The sequence below is a fragment of the Dermochelys coriacea genome, chromosome 5 (assembly GCF_009764565.3).
Source record: "Dermochelys coriacea isolate rDerCor1 chromosome 5, rDerCor1.pri.v4, whole genome shotgun sequence".
NCBI classification, from domain to species: Eukaryota; Metazoa; Chordata; order Testudines; family Dermochelyidae; genus Dermochelys; species Dermochelys coriacea.
The window spans coordinates 28,860,037-28,883,014 of NC_050072.1; the positions used below are offsets into that span (position 1 = coordinate 28,860,037).

The window sequence follows — 22,978 nt, forward strand, 5'->3', positions numbered from 1 at the left end:
AACCTCTGACTCCACCACCTCAACCAAGCTTCACAATCATCATTGCTGTGTATAGTATTAAATTGTTTGTTTAAAACTTATACTCTGTGTGTCTGTGTGTGTGTGTGTATGTGTGTGTGTATACATATATATATTCACACATACATATACATATGTATATATATGAATAGTCTTTTGTCTGGTGAAAAACATTTCCCTGGAACCTAACCCCCCCCATTTACATTAATTCTTATGGGGTAATTGGATTCACTTAACATCATTTCATTTAAAGTCGCATTTTTCAGGAACATAACTACAACATTAAGCGAGGAGTTACTGTATAAATAATATAGCAGGGGAATCAACTGTTGTGCCAGCCCTAAGACTGATAATTCCCCTGTTATAGGTGAATTTTCAGCTGCTTCCTTAAGGCTATTTTAATTCCCTTTATCCCACTCACTTAGTGTTCAGGTTTCAGAGTAGCAGCTGTGTTAGTCTGTATTCGCAAAAAGAAAAGGAGTATTTGTGGCACCTTAGAGACTAACAAATTTATGCTCAAATAAATTTGTTAGTCTCTAAGGTGCCACAAGCTCCTTTACTTTATGTTCAGTTCACCATGCGACTTGGGAAAGATGACTGAATAGTTAATTGATTCATAGTTGTTAATGATTAATGACTATGGAGCCTTTCAACACTAAGTCACTAGATCAGATTGGTAGTGACCTACAGTTGATATGACAAGTGACATATGTGAGATATTCTGGTGCTCTCAGCTAATTTCCTAGGGAAGTTTCTGGAAAGATTCCTGCTGAGTTCAATGGATGTTGAATCAGGACCCTAATCAATAAATGTTCACCTCACAAAAAACACCGTCACAGGTGATGTTAATTGTCATCCCTTTCAAAAGAGAGGCCAAGGGTGGAGTGTAAAATTCACCCTTGTACTAATCCTTTGCACATTGGCTATATGCTAGACCCCGGCAGAGGGGTGAATTTGACCCTGAATAAGTATGGAGATTGACCTCTCTCTTCATCCCTAACATGTGCCCCTACACAAGAGTGTTGAGGTACATTGCTAGGCTTGTGAGGGAAAGTTTCCACTGCAACTGCCCAAGTGATTCCTGACATATGGATGGTGAATGCAAAGCAATTCTGGCACTCTGGTATCATCCAGGAGCACTAAATTCTCTGAAAATAACATTTCTGTATAATGAAAACATTAGGCTCGCAATATTAGCTCATCACTTCTGTACAGTGTAAAACAAGCCATCTAGGGCCTGATGCTGATTTGATTTCCCTGCTCAGCAAAAACCTCACTGAATTCAACTGGAATTTGGTCTGTGTAAGGAGTGTAGGATGGGGCCCCCAAAACCCTCCCTCCCATGCCCCTGATTCACTTAAATGCACAACCCAAATGACTTTGCCATCTGTACTTTATAAAGGGACTGACCACAAGTGAAAGCAGAAGTTAACTTGCGTTTGAATTCTAGTGAGATCTCTCAAATGAGAAATGCTTGTGTAAACAACAGCTGGCACAGTGTATTTGTGATGTACTTTTGGAGAGGCCTGTAATCCCTGTAGTTCTACATCGAACACTCAGGGTGGTCCAGGGAAACTGCAAAAGGGCATAGGGAAAAAGGAATCCTTACCCCTTCCTAATCGCCTCAGGCCATGGAGCTGCTCCATGGCTTCAGTTGCTGCCCTAAGGTGGAAGTAATGCCTCTCCCTATGATGGGCAATGGCTGGTGGATCTGTGTAGAGGCAGATCCAGTGACTCAGTCCTCGGTTCCTTTTCCCTGCTTCCAACCCAGATGCATTGAGATACATCGGTTGCCCCATCAGAGGAGAATCACCAAAACTTGATCTCTTTGTGCACTGGAGCTGCTGTCACAGATGAGGATGTGAGCGGTCAGGCCTAGTGGCCAGAACTGGAGTCAGGAACCAAGCCAAGGGTCAGAGCCGTAGCCAAGAAGAGGGCAGAACAGGGTAAGCCAGGGCTGAAGATGAGGCAAGAGCAGAACTGGGGTCAGGCTAGAGCAAGGTTGGGAATGACAAGATCACAGCTGTAAGTACATGTATTGAGTAGCCGCAAGCTAAGTGCTACTGGGGGTCCTAAGAGCAGTCTTGGCAATGCTGCTCAGTCCATCAGGCAATCTGGCCAGTTAGGGGTTTCTGCTGAGATTAGCTAGTTGATCCTAGGCCCAGCTGCAGGTCCTCTTTCCTAACAGCTGCACTGCATCTAGAGCTCTGCATAGCCATGGATTAGGCTTCAGGATTTGTCCCACAATATTTATAAACAGATGAATATATTATTCTGGTAGAAACACAATGTGATTGGCCCCAGGCAGGGTGGGATGGATGCAAGAAGCTTTCTATTCCCTTTCACATGGCCCCACACAAGGTCTGGTTGTGGTCACTGTCCCTGTATCCTATGAGAATCCCATGCTGCATGCCACAAGTGCTGGCAAGACAAACTAACTGGCTGCATCAGGGAAGGCATGCTGCAGAGCTCCCCTGCACAGCAGAGGGCTCCAAGCCGGTAGCATTCTGTCTCTCAGAAGCACATGCCTCCCCTAATGCTCTTGCTGGGGCAGTGCAGCTCCACACCACCCCAAACACAAGCGGTGACAGGAAGTAACAAGAGAAACACCAGCTTTTAATATTTTTCTGGTATCCAACTAATTGGTGCTGAATGTGTTCAATACATTTGGTCCTTGTTTGTTATAAATGGGGATAATTTTAATGCCTTTGACCATATCTTTTATTTGCTTCACAGTAAACAATTAATTAATCTGCAAAGAGAGATTTGAGGAATTCAGGGACCCACCAAAATCATTGGAAGACACCCATTGACTTCAAGGAGAATTGATCAAGCCTTCAGTCCGCCTCTTACATGTTCTTGAATTGCTGGCAATTTGCTTTCTTAAGCAGCTTTGCTTTCCAATAAATCAGTAATAAGCACAGATAACAAAGGTGGAGCAGACCTCCTGGAGATGTTGTACTTTTTCAAATGCTATCTTTTATTTCACCCAAATTATATCTATATGCTCATGGTATGGATTTTTTGTTTTCCTGATGAAGTAGAAATAAGTCTCTTTTGCTCTGGGGGAATTATTAAAGCAACCTTCGTTGCTGTGATTTCATTTGTTTGTAAGTTTGTATTAAAAACTATGGAGCAAGATGCTGACCTAGTGAAAATGTACTCACTTAAAGATTCTATCCCATGTATTATCATAGCAGACCCTTGTAGGGCATCAATCTCTAATGTGAATAATCAGTGATTTACTGTGCTTTGTATGAGAATACACACCCATCTGCCTTTTTAAAGCTGTACATATCAGGGGGAGGGCAAATACACTGCAATTTTCATTTATTGTACTGGGTGTTGTGTCGCTAATGCCCTGTGCAAAGCATTAGAGGACAGTTAATGCTTTATCTGAAAATGAGAACTAAGCCATTATTTACTGCTGATTCTGTTACTCATTTAGGACTTCTTTATAAGGGATGAAACCTCCCCTACAGAACAACTATAGAACAGAGGACTTACATAAAAAAAACAACCCTGTGGCTAACCAGGAAATGGACTGTTACAAGATGAAAAAATATTACACATAGAATATTATTATTAGTGACAATTGTCTTAATCGCATTCAAATTCATGAATATGATTGACTCCAGTGTAGCATATGGAAGCTGGTGGTCTGAGTGAGCTCTCTCCTGCCATCTATTGATGAACTGGGAGAAAAGAACATAACTTGTTTGCATAGACATACCTACTTCATCACGTTGATCAATTTTGGCCATTTTGGTTTAAAATTCACCTAAAATTTGGATACAGAGGTAATTAAATGTTGTTATCCTTATTACATGACTCTAGGGCAGCAGAACTGTACTTACTATGCCCTAATAGAGTAATATTAGTTATTGTTGCCACAAGTTTACCCTCACTCTCTAAGTGCACGGGGGTAGTGACCAATCTCCAGTTAAAAGTTAGAGGGGGATGAGGATTGTTTGAGGATGCTAGACACTATTTGATTCTGCCCTTTCAGTGTTTAAAGCTATAGCTGCTAAGATTCAGTTGAAAGTCTTTATCTTTTCTAAGTGACTATTAGAGCTGAAAACAATGGTAAGATGGTCTAGGGTGCTGAGCCTTAGTCCTGATATGGAGCCAGCATTGAGTTGAAAGATAACACACAGGAGGTAATAGCAGTGAGGTTCCCCCCTACCCAATCAAATCAGCGAGAGCTGAAAGTGCTGAGAAGTGAGCTACATCTGTGGCAGTGGCAAAGCAATAGTGGTGAATATGTTACCCAGGGTTCTTTCAACCCAAAGCTCTTGGAAACTTTTACTCTGTGCAAGGTGGTGTCAGGAAATAAATCAGGGGAGACACGGGCGTCCAACCAATAGATGGCTGGCACAAACAGGACAACACAAGAGTGCTTTCACTTAAAGCTAAACTTTACTTAGTCTCAAGCACTTATACACACATCCGCAAGAGGTTAGTATAACACCCCCAACCCTTGATAATTACCAAGCTGAGTATGGCTCTCGAGTGGCCTGTCCGCCGCTGGGAAACACAAGATGCATCCAGAGAGAGAGAGTCCCCCACCTCAAACTTTTCCCCCTTATTTATACATTAGTAATAGAATGACATGCCCCTTAAAGAAAACTTGTTAAGCAAGCAGTTCCAATGGGCAAACAAGAGGCTCCTTTTTGATTATCAATTAACCAGGTGTGGGTTTTTCCAGAGTTTGCAGCCTTGAGGCCCCAATAGACATTCCTGGGGCACATCCTGCTCTTCTAAGATGCATGTATCAGCAACTTCAACACAATTCTTATCAGGAAGGATGCGGGGTCAAGCTGCCTTCTCTGTGGCACCCAAAAAACCCCTTCCCCTCCTGCCTTGGTTAAGCTAAGCCTGCTGACTTGGCTGCTTTTAGCAATAAACCATAGTAGTTTCAGGCACTTTACTGGTTTGCCAAAGTCTCCCCGTACAAAGACATCGCTTATCTTTCCCCGCCTTCAGGAGCTGGAGATGAATACACCTGAATTTACCCCAGGACTTTGCTCATCTCTGGCAACAACATGTGAATGGGGGATCAACAGGGGGAAAAGATGTTTAAAGGGAAATTTGTCCACAGGACTTTCTCACTGCAAGGTGGGAAACTGAGTCAAAGAACTACTGCCCAAGATACTGTGGGGTGGGAGTTTTACCTATTGTTTGCATACTTCTGAGTCATTGGTGCTGTGTTTACTGAAGCTAATGCTCTGTTCCTTCTCTCCTTAGTAAGTTTTTTTTTGTTATACCCAGACTCAGTGCTTGTGAGTGGGGAAGTATTGCCTACTAGAAGCACTCAGGAATGGTATTTAGTTTCCCCAGGTTTCTGGGTGAGCTGGTTCTGAACTGGTTCTTGTGTAACATTAACAGAACCCACTACGTTTTGAACCTGGCCCTTCTTGCTGCTGACACCACTTGGCAGAAGGGTGACATGTATCAAAATGATTTGGTGAAGAGTACTGACAATTAAAGTCCCTGTTTGCAGGTGTTAACACTGCAAAGCAGACTGTGAGATAATAATGCAAACAAATTCAAAAAGGATTTGGATTATTTAGGTGACTGGGTCAAGAGATGGCAAAGGTTGCTCAGTGTAAACATATGTTGAGTAATTAGCCCAAGAGCTAGGAAATATGTGCTGAATGGAACAATCATAGTGATCAAGACAGGTTTCCGAGTAGCAGCCGTGTTAGTCTGTATTCGCAAAAAGAAAAGGAGTACTTGTGGCACCTTAGAGACTAACAAATTTATTTGAGCATAAGCTTTCGTGAGCTACAACTCACTTCATCGGATGCAAGTGATCAAGAGGCTACCTTGGAAAAATCATTGAAACCATCATCCAAGTGTAGAGCATTAATACAGAACAGGCAAATGAGGAAGTAACTCATAGTAGCTGAGATACAAAAAGGTAATATTGTTACTGTACATGGGACTTATCTGTGCCCCCCCTGGAACAGTGGGGAACATTACTGCTCCCAGTAGATCAGGATGAGTATTATTTTTGTAAGAGCATGCAGCAAAGTTAATATTTGTACTGGGCCTGAGGAATCTGAGGGATGTCTATTTTTCACCCCTTAACAGGAGCAGGTGTCAGAACCTAGGTCTACAGACTTGGGCTCCTGGGTCTCGCTAAAAATAGCTGTGTAGACGTTTTGGCTCAGGATCTGTAATCCATCCCCTTTCCTGGGCTTTATAGATTGAAATCCAACTCAAGCCAGAATGTCTACATGGCTATTTTTAGCACTCTGGTGCAAACCTCACAAGCCCGAGTCTGCAGAGCCAGGCTCTGAGACTCATGGCTATGGATTTTTTTTTCCCATATAGACAAGGAAGTTATGAGGAAAAGTTTAGGGATTCAGGATTATTTTCAGTGGAAAAGAGGAGAGTAACCAAAAAACAACCAAATAGAAGATTTTAAAATTATAATAGGGAGTGATGCAGGTAATTTAGCTAAATTCTTCAGGTTGAAAAGACTGTAAGGATACAGGACTCAGTGATATCTGTGGCTGTGCAAAGGGTTCACACAGAATCCAGAACCCCAGTGTAATTTGGGACGATTTAGGATTTTGTTACTCTTGCTAACTTCAGTGGCTTGTTAAGAAAAGTTCACCCCCTTTTTTCAGATCATTAATACATAAATTAATCAGCACTGGACCAGAACCTTGAGGCATTGCTCTGTGAACCTTTTGCTATTTTGACAATTTCTGTCTCTTTAGATCAGGGATTCTCAAACTGGGAGTTGGGACCCTTCAGGGGGTTGGGATGTTATTACCTGGGGGGTTGCGAGCTGTCAGCCTCCACTCCAAACCCCACTTTGCATCCAGCATTTATAATGGTGTTAAATATATTAAAAAGAGTTTTTAATTTATAAGGGTGGGGCGGGGTTCACAGTCAAAAGCTTTCTATGTGAAAGGGGTCACCAGTACAAAACTTTGAGAACCACTGCTTTAGATAGCTTCTGATCCAAGGCAGTTCTTAAGTAGTCCATGATGGGAAATAACCCTTCAGCCTCATGAGCAGTTATTTCTTATAGGTCTAGTTATAGCTCTTGTGATGGTGCCCCCGATAAGGCTTCATAGAAATATGCTTATGAGTGTATATATGTGACATAACTGGAATATGTTTTATGCTACATATGCCATGTAACATATCTCTGTAGAGGTTATGATCTACTGGATCTATTAATCCTATTTGTATGCATGTATCATTTTTGTATTCAAAGTTATGAATATTGTCTGTATACTTGTCTGATTCTAAGTAGGTTTTAGTGAAGCAGTTGGTCAGCTTCCTGAGAAAAAACTATTCTCACTAAGTGCCCAATCAAGAAGCCCTTAAGACAACAATGAACTTGGAGACACCAATCCACATCTGAGCTTTCCCAGGAATGTGCATTGGCTGGTAAGGAACTCAGTCATGTATGAACATGTGACTTGCCCAGGTGACTCCAAAACTCCATTTTGTAGCTGGGCTTTGCATAGGAGAGAGGAGGGGTCTCCACCCACAAGAGAAAGTCTATTTAAACCCCTGGGAGACCCCTCCATTTTGTCTTCAGTTGGCTAAAGAGAGAGTCTCTCCTCCTCCTCTCCCCCAAAGATACCTGAAAGAAACTGGAACAAAGGACAGTAACTATAGGGGGTGTGAGTGATTGCTGGACCCAGACTAGAAGGAGACTAGTCTGTAAAAGAAAGCTTACTGGAACTGCGGGGCCATCATGAGGAATCTCCTGAGCTGGAACAAGGGCTGTACCAGGGGAAAGGATTGTGCCCAGACTAGGAAGGTGTCCAGTCTATGAAAGAAACTTATTGAAACATCTCTAAGGGTGAGATTTTAGCTGTATTCAGTTTTATTACTGTATTAGGCTTAGATTTGCATGTTCTATTTCATTTTATTGGTAATTCACTTTGTTCTGTCTGTTACTACTTGGAACCACTTAAATGCTACTTTCTGTATTTAATAAAATCACTTTTTACTTACCAATTAACCAAGAGTATGTATTAATACCTGGGGGGGGGGGGGCAAACAGCTGTGTATATCTCTCTGTCAGTGTTATGAGTTTCCCTGTATAAGCTTTATACAGGGTAAAACGGATTTATTTAGGGTTTGGACCCCATTGGGAGTTGGGCATCTGAGTGTTGAAGACAGGAACACTTCTGTAAGCTGCTTTCAGTTAAGCCTACAGCTGTTAGGGAACGTGGTTCAGACCTGGGTTTGGGTTTGCCTTATTGGGATCCAGGAAGTGGGCGGGTGAAGCCCGCCCACTGCTAAAGGATCCCGTCCCCATCCTAAGAGGGGGGGTCCACAGGACCTGGAAAACCAAATAATTATGGGGGGACAACTAATGAACAACAGGGACTGGAGTGCAGTCAAAGGGTCAAACGAAGGGAACCAGATGGGGACACCGAGCAGAGAACCCCGGACAGTGCCCACTGGTCCTCGAAGGCATCAAGGAAGTCAGTGGATGCCGCCCAGAGGAACTCTTCCCGGAGGCGTGAATGGACGGAGGATCGGAAATAGGACCCACAGTCACAGGAGACTCCATCGGCCAACCTCCTCACCCTGGTTTTATAGATGGCCATTTTAGCCAGGGCCAGGAGGAGGTTGACCAGGAGGTCCTGTGACTTAGCGGGGCCACGGATAGGGAGTGCATAGATAAGGAGATGAGGGGAAAAATGCAACTAAAATCTTAACAAAAGTTTTGCGAGGAGCCAAAATAGGGGCTGCAGCCTGGCACACTCCAGGTATATGTGCGCCAGGGTTTCCCTCATGCCACAAAAGGGGCAGGTGTCCGGGATTGGGGTGTACCACGCCAAGTACACGCCTGTGCTCATGTCCCCATGAAGGAGCCGCCAACTGATATCCCTGGGGGGCCTCAGGACCAGGGTGGAATATAGGCCAGCCCACCGGGGCTCCTCACCCTCTAGAAGTGGCAGGAGGTCCTGCCACTTTGTGTCGGGATGGGACGCGAGGGTGAGGATATGAAGGGTGTGGAGCACGAGCATGTATAGATGTTTCCGGAAATGGACCAGCTGCAGCTCGTATAGCCGGCTCATGGTGAAGGGGCAGGGGAGTCGCTTGGGTCTACGGGGCAGGGGCCCGATGAAAAGGTCCGGAGGTCCTGGGGTGGGGGGTGGGCAGGGCGCACCCTATCTTAGGACCTAGTTGAGGTAAACCCGAGCAGCAGGCGGCAAAGCAGCCCTCACCTCCTGAAGTACGCACAGGGGAGTACAAGGTCTGGAGAGCCTCATGCGCTAAGCAAGCGTCAGGGGATCCAGCCAGTCTCCCCGGTCGTAGTCCAGGAGGTCTCCAACTCTGGTGACTTCTGCCAGGACCAACCTCTGGTGCACCAAGGCCGGGTCTGGGTTTGCAGCAGACTAGTGGGTCTGGCTCAAACCAGGCAGGGCACTGAAGTCCTGTGCTGACAGGGCAGGAAAGCAGGGGCAGAAGTAGTCTTGGCACATCAGGTGGCAGCCCCCTGTGGGTTTCTGTGATCCAACCCATCACAGCTCTTTTATGTAATTACTGAATACATGGACTAAAGTACCAGGGAAATGCCACAAAAAATATAAAGGAGTTTGAAAAGCACATTAATTTGATGCTGGAGAAGAAGTTTGGGGGATGTGGGAAAAGAAGGAAGGTGAGATTAAGATAGACCAGGAAGGAGAAAGCAGGTTGGAGGGGAAACAAATATTTTTGCCACTGCCATTTGTACAGTTGGGTTTGGTACATTGGCAAACAGCTCAGGTCACTTTAACTGTAGTTTTTGAGTCTAGACCTCAGGGGTGAGTGACATGTTTTTATTTGAGCATACATTTCCTTATATCAAGTACAGTATCAGTGAGGGGAAAAACATAGCTTATTTACCAAAGTCGTTGGACAAATACCATATGAAAACATTGGGCAAGCCCTTATTCTTAAACAAATAATGAAACTGGGGTGATTCATGAGGGAGGAAAACGGCACCTGTGGTGTAAAAACTGATCCTCCACATTATCCTTTTGACACAATCCTCCACTATCTCTGCAGCTAACACTTTGAACAATGAGCTGAATATTTAATCATACCTAAGGCTAAGATTTTGTCATGGATATTTTTAGTAAAAGTCACAGACAGGTACGGGCAAAAAAGAAAAGTTCATAGAAGCCTGTGACCTGTCCTTGACTTTTACATGATAAAATGGGAAGGGACTGGGCAGCTGTGGGGTGGCTGGGAGTTCTGGGGTCCCCACCTGTGGGGGCTCAGATCTCCAGAGTCCCATTGCCCTGCTGTGATGGCGGGTAGGCAGCTGCCAGGGGTCCCCCTGCCGCTGCAGCTTATGGGGAGCTCTGGGGTAGCCCTGTTGCCCATGGCAGCTGGGAGCTTGGGGGCCTCCTGCCTCAGGCAGTGGGAGTACCTCACAGCTCCCTGCTGCTGCGGGAGGCAGCGGAACCCTACAGCTCCAAGCCTTGGGGGCTGAAGTCACGGAGGTCTCTGAAAGTCATAGATTCCGTGTCTTTCTTGACCTTTGTTACAAAATCGTAACCTTAATCATACCGCTAGAAAAAGTTTCTTCAAAATGGAAAACCAGAAAACCAAATAGAAAGCCGTTAGTTTAAAAGTGATGCACTCATCCTCAAAGCAGTGCAATTTATTACAATCCATTATGATGGTATTTAGGAATAGGATTGTGGGGGGAAAAACTCTTACCTTTGTAGCCTTCATGGTCCTGTGGTTGAATTCAAAGAAACTGAATATACTGCTTCTGGCATTTGCTATGGGTATAGAGACAAGTGGATTATTTATCTTCAGTACTCTAATTTTCTGCTACTTTAGCATGAAGATTCTTAAAGAAAAGGCTACAGCAGAAAGTTGTTATCATTGTAATTCCCAATTATTTTGTTTCTGTGGTTGGTGTACATGTATTCCAAAGGGAAAATTATTTGATGACTTTTTTTTCTTTTATCACTTATAAATGCAACAAAACAAAATGTGCAGTTTCCCTAACTTTTGTAATCTTGCCAATTTCTCCAAGTACTTTCTCAATGTACTATCCTGGGAGGACCACGGAATTCACAACATCAATCAGAGACAAAATAGAATCATGATTTCATATGACAAAGCCAGACAATTCTTTACTGCGGAGCAAAACCAGAGCATTTTGCTCTGTTTGAAATCTGGTTGTTTCATGAACATCCATGTTTAGAAAGAAAGATAAAACCAATAGTTGGAAAGCTCTTCTTTTGAGTCACTACTTCCATTGTCTCATCGTACATGGTTAGCAGAATTATTGGGGACCGATACCAGACAAGTGGATTTTTCATAGGTTCAAAAGAGATATAAGGAGACAGTGGAAGTCTGTGACACCCACAAGTATGTATGGCCTAACTCTGCTGATAGTGAGGTAAAGGGAACATTTCCCAGCTGAGCAGAGTTGGGCTAATGGTGAGCTCTTTTGCAAATCCCACCCTGGAGGTCTACCCACGAGCACTCCTCTCCATGAATACAAATATTAATGTATGAGCCCAACTATTCTGCATGTCAGGTCTAATCCAAAAGCCCACTCAAACTAATGGAAAGACTCCAAGTAACTTTAACAGGGCTTGAATGAAGACCATGCCGTCTATTTTCAGATTTTACATACTTTTCACTCTCCAGCAAATTAAAATCTTTGTTATTATATCTGTGTGTGATACTCATTGTCCAGAACAGATGTATCAGGATAATAAAGACATTGTAATAATTCACCAGAGCAGCCAAAGGTCAGGTAAAAAGGACACTGACTTGCACAGTTAAAGTATTGAAATGGGTGTTCTCTCTTCAGTACATTAGTCGTCTATAGTTATCCGTGACCAATTGCTGGGATTTTACTAACTTGCAACTGGCTCTAAATGTTTATGTAAAAACTTCCAGTTTAGCTTTGTTCTGTGGTGTTAGATTTCTTATATAGTTTTGCTATTTTGTGTGTTGCTCTTTAGACACAATTATTAGATATTGTGCTTTCCTGCAGCCAAGCAAAGGAAAACAAGGGCAACCATTTCTGTTTCTTCTTTTTATTCTTTAGTAAAATTGGCCCCAGACTTGCAATTAGATCCAAGTGGGAAGAACCCTGCAGCTGTGCAGAGCCCAGCTGATGGCAAGATCAGGACTATAGGGATTTGGGCATCTTCATTTTTAATGAGTATCATGCATTGATTCTATGTGACTGTGAAACACAGTATGATGCAAATGTTGCTTGGGTGTGGACTGGAGTCTTCTCCCAGGACATGCCCAAGGAAACTCCTTTGCAATGTGAAATTGTATTAGGGAACAGGGTAGAAATGTTACATTTCACAGCTTTATACTTAGAGAAGATTAAAATGGTGGGAGCGCAGCTCAGCTGAATGAAACAGGAACCAGCCCAAACTGACAATCCTATGAAAAACAAACCAGTTCTATGGTTCAAAGTTCAATTGCCTTTTATTTTATATTCTAATTTGAGATGGCCATAAGTTGCACCATTTGGATGTAGATCCAAATCCTTGAAACTTCAGGGTGGTTTGGGTTCACAGACATCTGCTGTTCTCATTAATTTAGGCCTAGTTTGGGACTCAGTCTTATGTGGACGCCCAGAGAACAGGAGGAGTGAGGACTCATCACACACCTGGTGCAGCCACCTTGGTGTTTCCCTCAGAACAGGGGAAGGACAGAGATTTCACACCCAGCGCTTCTTCCATCCCCTGAGCGGGAGGAGCTGTGGCTGCATAAGGGAGGGAAATAAGATCCATCAAAAGATTACAGGAAGTTACCTCTCCCTGGGATCAGGAAGGGAGCAGGGAAAGAATTGTTGCTTCCCAGCGCAGTGGCAGCTGCTACAAACTGCCTGTTACCAAGGCTGGAGGCTTAATCAGAATACTACCAATTGTAATGTGAATGTATTTCATTTAGAATACCATCTGGTGTCTGAGTTTGGTACACTTGTATTGCACTTGTATTGCCATGTGTACTGTATTCTGAGAGTTGTTAGACTGCTTCTCGCTCAGCAATAAATTCTCTATCCTTGCATGTCAACTTACAGTGGTTTCCATTTGCCTGTCACCTTTCACAGTGCCAGCAATTACCTGGTCAATGTTGACCCCTACTTGTTAAAAACCAAATAGTATAGTTCTGGTAATGGAATTATTGGGAAAAGTTATGGGTTAGAATTCATCCTCTGGAGAGTAGTGAAGCTTTTCCACTCTTATCTCACCTCACCTCACCCCATAACCCCCCTCTCTAGGATGGCCTAATTTTGACACTTCTGGTTTCTCCATGTTTTACATTTTACATAAGACAACCAGCAGTCAGCCTAGCTGTGCAGTACAGCTCAGTTGTTTAGATTAGTAACTGGCAACAACAGTCTCCTTGCATTATGTAAAATGTACTTCGATGTTAGCTGCGTAAAGGCTTATCTCAGTTACTTAGCTGCTGGGAAATGTTAGCAGTACAGCTCCCATAGACTGTATTTTCAAATAATAAATCATTACTTGACTAGAAAACCATATAACTTTCCCCTTTCTTTGTACTAAAATAGCATGTTTTTTTATTCACTGTTTGTTCCTTTTTTTTATTTATCCTTGAAATTCTGATTGAAAGGATAACACAAAAATAGCCTAAGCAGGTGGTTGTAAAGTCATTTTCTTTGGGGAGAGATCAATGAGATTTCCATGGCTACTTTAACTCTTGCCCACTGAAAGACAAAGTCTTTTCTCCTGAGCCAGAACTGGGTTGCAACTAACTCTGAAAGTCTAAAGTAATATGCAGAGACAAGGTAGGTGAGGTAATATCTTTTATTGGACCAACTTCTGTTGATCAGAGAGACAAGTTTTTGAGCTTACACACAGCTCGTCTTCAGGAACTGTGACACTCAGAATAAGGGCAAATCTATACCACAGTGCTACATCCGTGCAGATGCACATTGGCATAATTACTCCATCTTGGTGAAAAGTGTAAGCTGTGGTTGGCAAGATAGCATCTCATGCCGACATAGCACCAGTGACAACAGTGCAAAACTTGTCACTCGGGAGGGGGGGCTTTTCACACCCCTGAGTGTCGTAAGTTAGATCGACTTAAGTGATAGTGTAGATCTGCCCTTAGTTTCACAGACCTGAAGAAGAGCTCTGTGTAACCTCGAAAGCTTGTCTCTCTGATCAACAGAAGTTGGTTGAATAAAAGATATTACCTCACCCACCTTGTCTCTAATATATCCTGGGACTAACATGGGAATTAGAACTGTGGCACCCCAGGGAAGGGGGCTGTATATGGACTGACTCAGTGGGGAGCTGTGGTCAGCGAACTGAGTCCAAGAGGGGTGGCTCAACAGGAAAGTTGGGGTCCCTGAGGACTCAAGTAGAAGCAAGGAATCCCCAGGGCAAGAAGCCATTGGGATGCTGCTCAGTTTCAGAGTAGGAACCTTGTAACCTAGCCACATCAAGCAAGGGTACCGTCATGAGCCCTGTTGGACTGGTTAAAGACTCAGCCCAGGGAGGGCTGCAGGACACTGAGGACATTTTGGATTGTATACCCTGGAAGGGGTTTGTTTGTTTCCTACATTACTGAATCACCGAAGACCTGCCTGACCAGCACAAAGACCAGCACCATGAGCAGAGGAAATTGAGAAAAACTGCAAGCATGCAGACATTCAACCAGGGGATGCTTGTGAGAGGTGAATGCACCCCATTACAAGCACCTACTATTTTTCAGCTAAAGATGTCCTAAATTCTCCAATCAGCAGCAAGTGGTTAAGTGTCTGAAGTGAAAGAATCATATGCCAACTGATAAATTGTCTGGTTATCAGATTGATTATTGCATATATCATAGAATCATAGAACTGGAAGAGACCTCAAGAGATCATCTAGTCCAGTCCCCTGAACTCAAGGCAGGACTAAGTATTATCTAGATATGGAACGACTCGCTGAATATCTTGTTTTCAAACACTTTGCCAAGGGACCGAGTTCAATGAAACAAGTGACACTCTGGACGTACAGATTTTTTTAAAAAAAAGAATGAGAAGTACTTGTGGCACCTTAGAGACTAACAAATTTATTTGGGCATAAGCTTTCGTGGGCTAAAACCCACTTCATCAGATGCATGGAGTGGAAAATACAGTAGGAATATATATATATATTTAGAGAATAAGAAAAGATGGGGGTTGCCATATCATCTCTAATGAGACAAATCTATTAAGGTGGGCTATTATCAGGAGAAAAAAGCTTTTGTAGCGATAATCAGGATACCCATTTCAAACAGTTGACAAGAAGGTGTGAGTAACAGTAGGGGGAAAAATTAGCTTGGGGAAATAGATTTTAGTTTGTGTAATGACCCATCCATTCCCAGTCTTTTTTCAAGCCTAATTTGATGGTGTCCAGTTTGCAAATTAATTCCAGTTCTGCAGTTTCATGGAAGTTTTTTTATTGAAGAATTGCCACTTTTAGGTCTGTCATGAGTGTCCAGGAAGATTGAAGTGTTCTCTGACTGGTTTTTGAATGTTATAATTTTGACGTCTGATTCGTGTCCATTTATTCTTTTGCGTAGAGACTGTCCGGTTTGATCAATGTACATGGCAGAGGGGCATTGCTGAAAAAGTACACTGTAACAGATGTGTTGAAAAAACAGCATGGTACAACTGCCAAATGGCTTACTCTTTCCTCTTCCACCCATTCTGGTGGAGTTATCCTTAATCATGAGACAAGTAAGAGTCTTGAGAACAGCTTTTCCTCTGTACGTGCTCAATCAGGAAGCCTTGACCAGGTAGAATGCATTCATTATGCTAGAGGGGCTGAGTATTAGAAAGACAATAAGCCAGTTGCCAATATGTCAGAATAGGGAGGCTAAGGAAATAATATGTATTTCCTGGCATATTACTGGCTTATGGAAAACATGTTCATCCTCCAGTGCCTCAAGCAGAACACCCAGGTGAACCACAATGATGCTGGCTCTGATAGATCATCCCTCCTGTTTGTTTGCTGTAGAAAGAAATGTGACATGTAAGTGCAGTGATTTATGCTACTGGAGTGCATTTGGTAGATATCAGGTTAAAATACTGAAAGAGGAACCTTGCAAATGGGAAATAGAGAGGGGAAGATAAATGCAACCCATTTTCCTTTCATTATTCAAGGACAGTTTGGAGTGCCTATTAGATAACTAGAATGAGGAGCTTATTGTGGGAGAGAAATTTTGTACAGCCCCCGTTAAGTCTGCAAGTTCCATTCACCTTGCAACTTCTTCTGGCAAATGGGGAGCTAGCTTCAGAGTGGTTCTTGCTGAGTGGGCAGGACACTGATAGAAGTGAAGTACAAGAGTTAATACTGGTGATTCCTGACATTAAGTATTCCCCCCACACACATATATTTTCTTCCACTTGCACCCTCAAAGGAGGTGGCCAAATCTCTTCTCCTTCCTCCTCTTCTGTTTTCTGTTAGTAATCATTTTAAGGCATGTTCTAAGCAGCTTGACTGGTACAGGCTTACTGGGCAAAATACTAACCCAGAGCTCTATAGTCTGGTCAGGCTCTTCACCCACCGAGAGCGACTGCAGTCCTGAATGAGGCCACATAGCTGCTGTACAGCTGCCTAGTCCTGCTAGAGGCAGTCTGAGACTCTGCTCCCTTCTATTTGGCAGAGGGTGAGGGAGGAGTCTTTTCCACTGACTGATTGCTGGGACTACAATAAGATGGCCACCTTTAAGCAGACTAACAACTCTGAAATATCAGCTAGTGGAGGAGGGAGGGCACATTGCTACTAAGAAAATTCCCCAAGCCTCCTCGCTTGTGGGTAGTATTTGAGGCAGGAGTGATGCATACAGGCATCCAAAACCCCCTTTAGTGCCTCGCCCACTGGCAACACATTTGGGGGGGTTCAGAGTTACCCTCCTGACATTTAAGGCTATTCTCATTTATATTGGAGGTTGATTTCCACAGATCTTGGAGAAATGTAAAAATAACATGTGTGGAGACCGTGTAAGGGTGTCTTAGGTTTGAAGCAGGCCAAGATGATGATTGAATCTCTAGGCATGCCATGATTTTAAAAGGAGGGCTCCACTGATATCCATGAGATTGTTAGTAGGGTTACAGCATGCTAGTTAGAGCTGGTTAAAACTTAGAATGTCAGTTCCACAGGAAATTTCAAAATTTCCTTTTGTCCCAAATCAGACCAAAAAGTTGAAATTTTCATATTACCTGGGGAACAAAAATTCCACCCCCCCCCAAATTAGTTTTGGAAATAGTGAAACAATCTTTTGAAGTACTTCATTCTGATAAAGTCAAAGAGGTTTGCTTTATTTTTTTTTACTTTTATAATATGCATTGCTTAATGTAATAGTCAAAATGAAGCACTGATCATTTTTCATCAAAAATTTTGACAAAAATCAATACACTTCTGGAAAAAGTTAATTTTATTTAATTGGCAATTCCTAGTGAAAAACTGTTCTAATGGAAAATTTTCAGTGAACTCTATGCTATTTCATGTATTGAATGGGTTAAATATAAATGGACTCAATTGACCTATAAGTGATTGCTATAATAACACCTATAGTTGCTCAGTCATGCCATAGAATAATTTCTATAACCTTACATGAAATAAAAGGATAAAATAGCTGAATTATGATTGTATCAGTTATGATGAGGGATGATCCTCTGAAGGTGAATACTTATCAAGATCAATAATTAATTATTAGTTTTATATTAAAACTGAGATTGTCCTCCGCGACTTAGAAATTGTGACTGTTTAAATTGCCCTTAATCTCAGGTGAGGTTTCAGCATATATTTTCTGGAATAAAATGTGTATGAAGGGGATGGGTATTATAGAAATCTTGCAAGATTTCTGATTTTTCTTGACTATATTTTAGAAGTGAGAATGAGTGATCACGTGGAGATTACAAAGAATCTCAGTGAGACTGGTGGAATATTATGTTGTTTTGCATATTTGAGGCTTAGCCAAGAGTGGCCTCCATTGGCGCATTTCCAAGCACTAATACCGATGTTATCTGTTACCTATGTGCAAAAACTACACGTGCAGGTGATCCCGGTGCACAAATGATTCCTTTTGAAAATATGGCTGCCAACATAGGCTGCCTGCTAAGGTGCATTGAGAATTGGGTCTTCCTTCCCTTTCAGTGAACTCAGGGGCTGACTTCTTAAAATTCCTTTTCTTCTGTAAACTGTGTATCTACCCCATTGCTCATCTTTTTGGTGCAAATAGATAGGAGACTTAGTTGGCTACTTGGCAAAATGAAGCACATTGCATTTTTCAATAACTTATTCAATAGAAGGGTGAATAGCATCTTGCAGTATTTATCCAGTACAATGCCGCTGGAAATGAAAATTAAATTAGTATTCTTTGTGTCATTGATATCTGTTGTCTATCTGTGATTTGCAGGATTTTTCCCCCTGGAATAACTATTCGGGTGACAGGTTTTGGTTGGTGGCAAATGAATGCTAGTTTCTAATAGCACAAAGTGGTAATGATTCTATGGGCTAAATTAATTCCTACTTTATATCAGCTTCCACTAGCCTGAATCTACAGCAGCCAGGAGACAAGTGATCTAATTCAGCATATTCCTGCTCCAACCTCTGTTTGCATAGTTCCCGTGGAGTCTCTGATGGAATTTAAACTCTGAGGCAGAGAACTGGTGGAAATAACCTCTGTCCTCCTCTGAACATACAATCTGCATCTCTGTGCATCCCAGGGAGTATCTCCCTGTAAAAAAGGAGGTAGATTTTGCTATGTGTTTGTAGAGAAATACCTCATGCACTCTTACTTGTCTTCTTACTAATACAATGGTCTTCTTGTAAAAGTCAAGGTTTACTGAGGTACCTTGGAATGGGAAAAATAAAATACTAGAAACTTTCAAGGGTGTTTCTGGACCCTAAAGAACTATCTTGTAGAACTAGTGACTTGAGGGGCCCTGCAAAATGGGAGGTATGTCTGGTGAACCTCTGAAGGAGGTGAATAGCATTCTAGCAGCCCTCCAATTGCGAAAGAACGAAAACAACTAAAGAGACAAAAAGAAGAAGGGCTGGAAGAAAAGAGAAGAGGGTTCAGCTAGCAGAGAAGTTTATTCAGGGAATTGAGCAGCAGAAGTCTCAAGAGAATCTGAAAATGGTTTTCAAGGATAGGAGAAGGCTCACTGTCAATATACAAAAAGAAAAGGAGTACTTGTGGCACCTTAGAGACTAACAAATTTATTAGAGCATAAGCTTTCGTGAGCTACAGCTCACTTCATCAGATGATTATGCTCTAATAAATTTGTTAGTCTCTAAGGTGCCACAAGTACTCCTTTTCTTTTTGTGAACACAGACTAACACGGCTGCTACTCTGAAACCTGTCAATATACAGCATCTTATTTAGATAATAAACTAAAAAGGAGGGCCTCATTGGCCAGAAAGAAATGCAGAAAAGAGTAGAGTTGAAAAATGAAACACAAAATTTTGACAAAAGTTAATCTATTGCTTGTAAATGATGGATTTAGCTTGCAAAGTATACTATATCAGTTCAGGAGAACAGCAGTTCTTTGAGCATCATGGAAAGGATCCGTAATACAAGCAATGAATAGAGAAGGTTAACTCTAGAATTTGGATAAAAATCAGGATGTGATGAGGCTTCTTGATACAATTATCAGATGTCTGGTACATTTCTGTTACATGAAGGATACCCTTAAGGGAACAGAAACTGAAAGTAGTTGCTGTGTGATGACTATGCAGTGTCCTGTGTAAAATGAGCTTGGTGGTCTCTAGTAGACATATGTCAAAACACCCCAAAACCTTCATCAGTTGGCAATCACTAGGACTAGTTGGCAGGCTCAGTACCACATTTATTGTGTAACTAGAGGATTCCAGACTCTTATACTGTCAAACCAGAACCATCTACCACAAGTACATTATGTATGTGTCTATAATTACATGAATATCTGAAAGGGGATAGTAGAGAACAATGGAAGGTGGTAGTCATATTTACAGATATTCTGAAGTCAGATTAATTCATGTTGCTTTTTCATATTCATCTGCTTTAGAGGAAATAGTGATTGGATGATCAACATGTCTACAATTCTTCTTCTGATTCTGAAACCAGTATTAAAGTAAATAGAAAGCTGGTTTATAGGTTTTGATTTCAACTGTTGTTTTGGACCCTCATTGTGTCTATTATCAGATACTGTTTGTTCACACTGAGAATTGCTTCTTTTCTATTGAACTTCCAGGTTGCTGCCTTACCAACCTAGCAGCAGTTCTATTAAGAAAAGGATGTGTCTGTTTAATAGGTACTGTGACAGGGCAAGGCCAGATGGCTATGGAAGAGTAGTGGAAGATAGATATATTAGCTCCAGGCTAAACAAATCCCTGGTACCAGGATAAGTGAAATGGCAGCTGCTCCAGGTCAATTAAGACACCTGGGGCCAATTAAGAACTTTCCAGAAGGCAGGGAGAAGGCTAGGTTGATTGGGACACCTGAAGCCAATCAGGGGCTGGCTGAAACTAGTTAAAAGCCTCCCAGTTAGTCAGGTGGGTGTGCATGTCAGGAGCTGTGGGAAGAAGTTGTGCGGTTGGAGAGGCTGAGTAGTACACACCATGTCAGACACAAGGAAGGAGGCCCTGAGGTAAGGGTGAAGTGGAGCTTGAGGAAGTGAGGGCTGCTGTGGGGGAAGTAGCCCAGGGAATTGTACATGTCATATTTCTAAAAGGTCAGCTACCATAGCTGATACTATTAGGGTCGCTGGGCTGGAGCCCGGAGTAGAGGGTGGGCCCGGGCTCTCCTCCCCCCCCACCTTTGCCCACTGATTAATCACTGAGACTGGGAGACAACAAAGACTGTTTAAGGAAGGATAACTTCTCCTCACCTCCCTCACTGGCTTATGATGAAAATGGCTCAGTAGACTGTGACCCTTGTCTCTAGAGAAAGAAGGGTTATGTGGAGGATCACAGTGAGCCTCTGAGGTTAGTGAAATCCACCAGGAAATGCGGGACCCACGGAGGCAAGGACAGAGCTTTGTCACAGTACATAGGGCATTCAGTTAAAAACTCAATGGAAGACCTTCTGAAAACAATTAGAGAGAGAAGCCTTGTTTGAGCAGCTTAAAAAAAGAGAAAATAAGACATTAGCTAAGAAACTGAACTCTACTGCCAAATACCATTTGTCAGCAGAGACACTGGGTAAAAGATTCAAATTCCTATTGCTTGATGTAAAAGACCATCATTTCACAAAAGAGGGAAGAGACTGTCCTGTCTTTTAATTCACACAGGGTCAGATTCACTCATAGAATCGGCCAGCTTCCACTGATGTAAGGTCCCCATTGAACTGGGTATTTATATGGGCCTCAGCACTGTAGTGTCCGAGGGCCTCATCAACATTAATGATCTTATTCTCACCACCCCTCTCTGAGATAGGCAAGTATTATTACCCCTGTTTTACAGATGGGCAACTGAAGCATAAAAAATCACATGACTTGCTCAAAATCACACAGAAGTCTGTGGGAGATCAAGGAGCAGAACCCAGGCTTCTTGGTCCCAGTCTAGAGCCTTACCCATAAGTCAATCCTTCTTCTCTTTCTAGAATCAGAAAGTCTTCCTGGAAGTGGTTGTGGAAGCACAAGTCCTTTCCAAAATGCATCCTACAGGAGGACCTATGGGAAGCCAACACAGCCCCAAAAGTGGGCAGTGCCATTTAGGAAACTGTAGCACAATTGCCAATATATCTGGAACATTTTAGAAATTTAGAAATGTAGAGCTAGAAAGGACCTCAGGAGGTCACTAGTCCACCCCCCCCCCTTCCCCCTGCGCTGAGGTGGGATTAAATATACCTGATGTTCCTACCCTGCTTGTTTACCTGTGTCAGATCTGTAGCTTCCAACCTGCCTGTAGAGTGCAAGAATGTACTGCCTGTAGTATCCTGTTAAATAGCTAGCGAGCCCACTAGTAGTGCTCACTGTGTTCAGTTTTAGAAGCTGCCAGTCAAAGCAACAGTTTATATGTAGGTCAGCCTTGCATGTTTGTGTATGTTTAGTCAACATGACTTTTTGGCACCCAACTGCGTGCCTGTGATTTCTTCATATTTCTCCACTGTTGTGTGAAGACCAAAAGAGACAACTCTGCCAATGTCCAAATATGGAACTTAACATGTGACAAAGACCCAAAAGGAGGCACGCACGATACATCTTCATGCTAGAAAGGTAAAATGCTGCAGGGTTAATTCTTGTAGCATAAATAACTCTTCCTATAATCTCTCGCACTATTCTTTATTTCCAATTAAAATCATTTTCATATAAGTAAGGGGACACTAAATGTGTTTGGAACATAGGGAACTTTAGGACCAAATTGAGTGAGTAACATCCCTCAGAATAAGGTATGATCAGATCTGCCTGTTTCCTTACTGGAATTTATGCAACTGGTGTTGATATGTGACCTGTGAGGAGTTTCAGAGAACTGCATGAATTTCCTGTCTTATGATTTGTAGAAGATATATCATTAGAGATTCTTCTTTTATAACTGTACTGCATTTTAAGACTTTTTCTGCTCCCTGCCTCAGAGAGTGGGGCACCAGATATTGTCAGGCTGTCATCTCTTCTATTACTCTTCAGTTATTCATGACACTGTCATGAGGTTTTTCAGCATTATATTTCACTATTAGTTTGGGAACTGGGAAGTGTCTGGATTGGATTCAGGCCCTATGGAATGTGTTTTCTGTGTGGCGTGCAAGGATCTGCGATCAGAAATACTAATAGGATTCAATACATAAAGAATGAAAGGGTAGAAATATAATTAATGCTAGTCAACATTGTTTTATGGAAAATAGATCTTGTCAAGCAACATTAATTTCATTCTGAAAAGAAATTACAAGTCAGGTTGATAAAGGGAACTTGGTAGATATAATATATATACTTAGGTTTTGTAATGTATTTGATTTAGTGCTATGTAACCCACACATCTCCTGGCTATGGTGCTCCATCTGCTCTAGTGGCACCAGG

The 22,978-nt window shown here is 42.4% G+C and overlaps 1 long non-coding RNA gene across 1 annotated transcript; it reads left to right on the forward strand.

The window, feature by feature from the left end:
• Positions 1-2,760: 2,760 nt before the first annotated feature.
• LOC122460160 lies at positions 2,761-13,176 on the forward strand. The gene is made up of 3 exons (XR_006281268.1): positions 2,761-3,031; positions 5,005-5,065; positions 12,583-13,176. It is a non-coding gene; the product is annotated as an uncharacterized LOC122460160 (long non-coding RNA).
• The last annotated feature ends 9,802 nt before the right edge of the window (positions 13,177-22,978 follow it).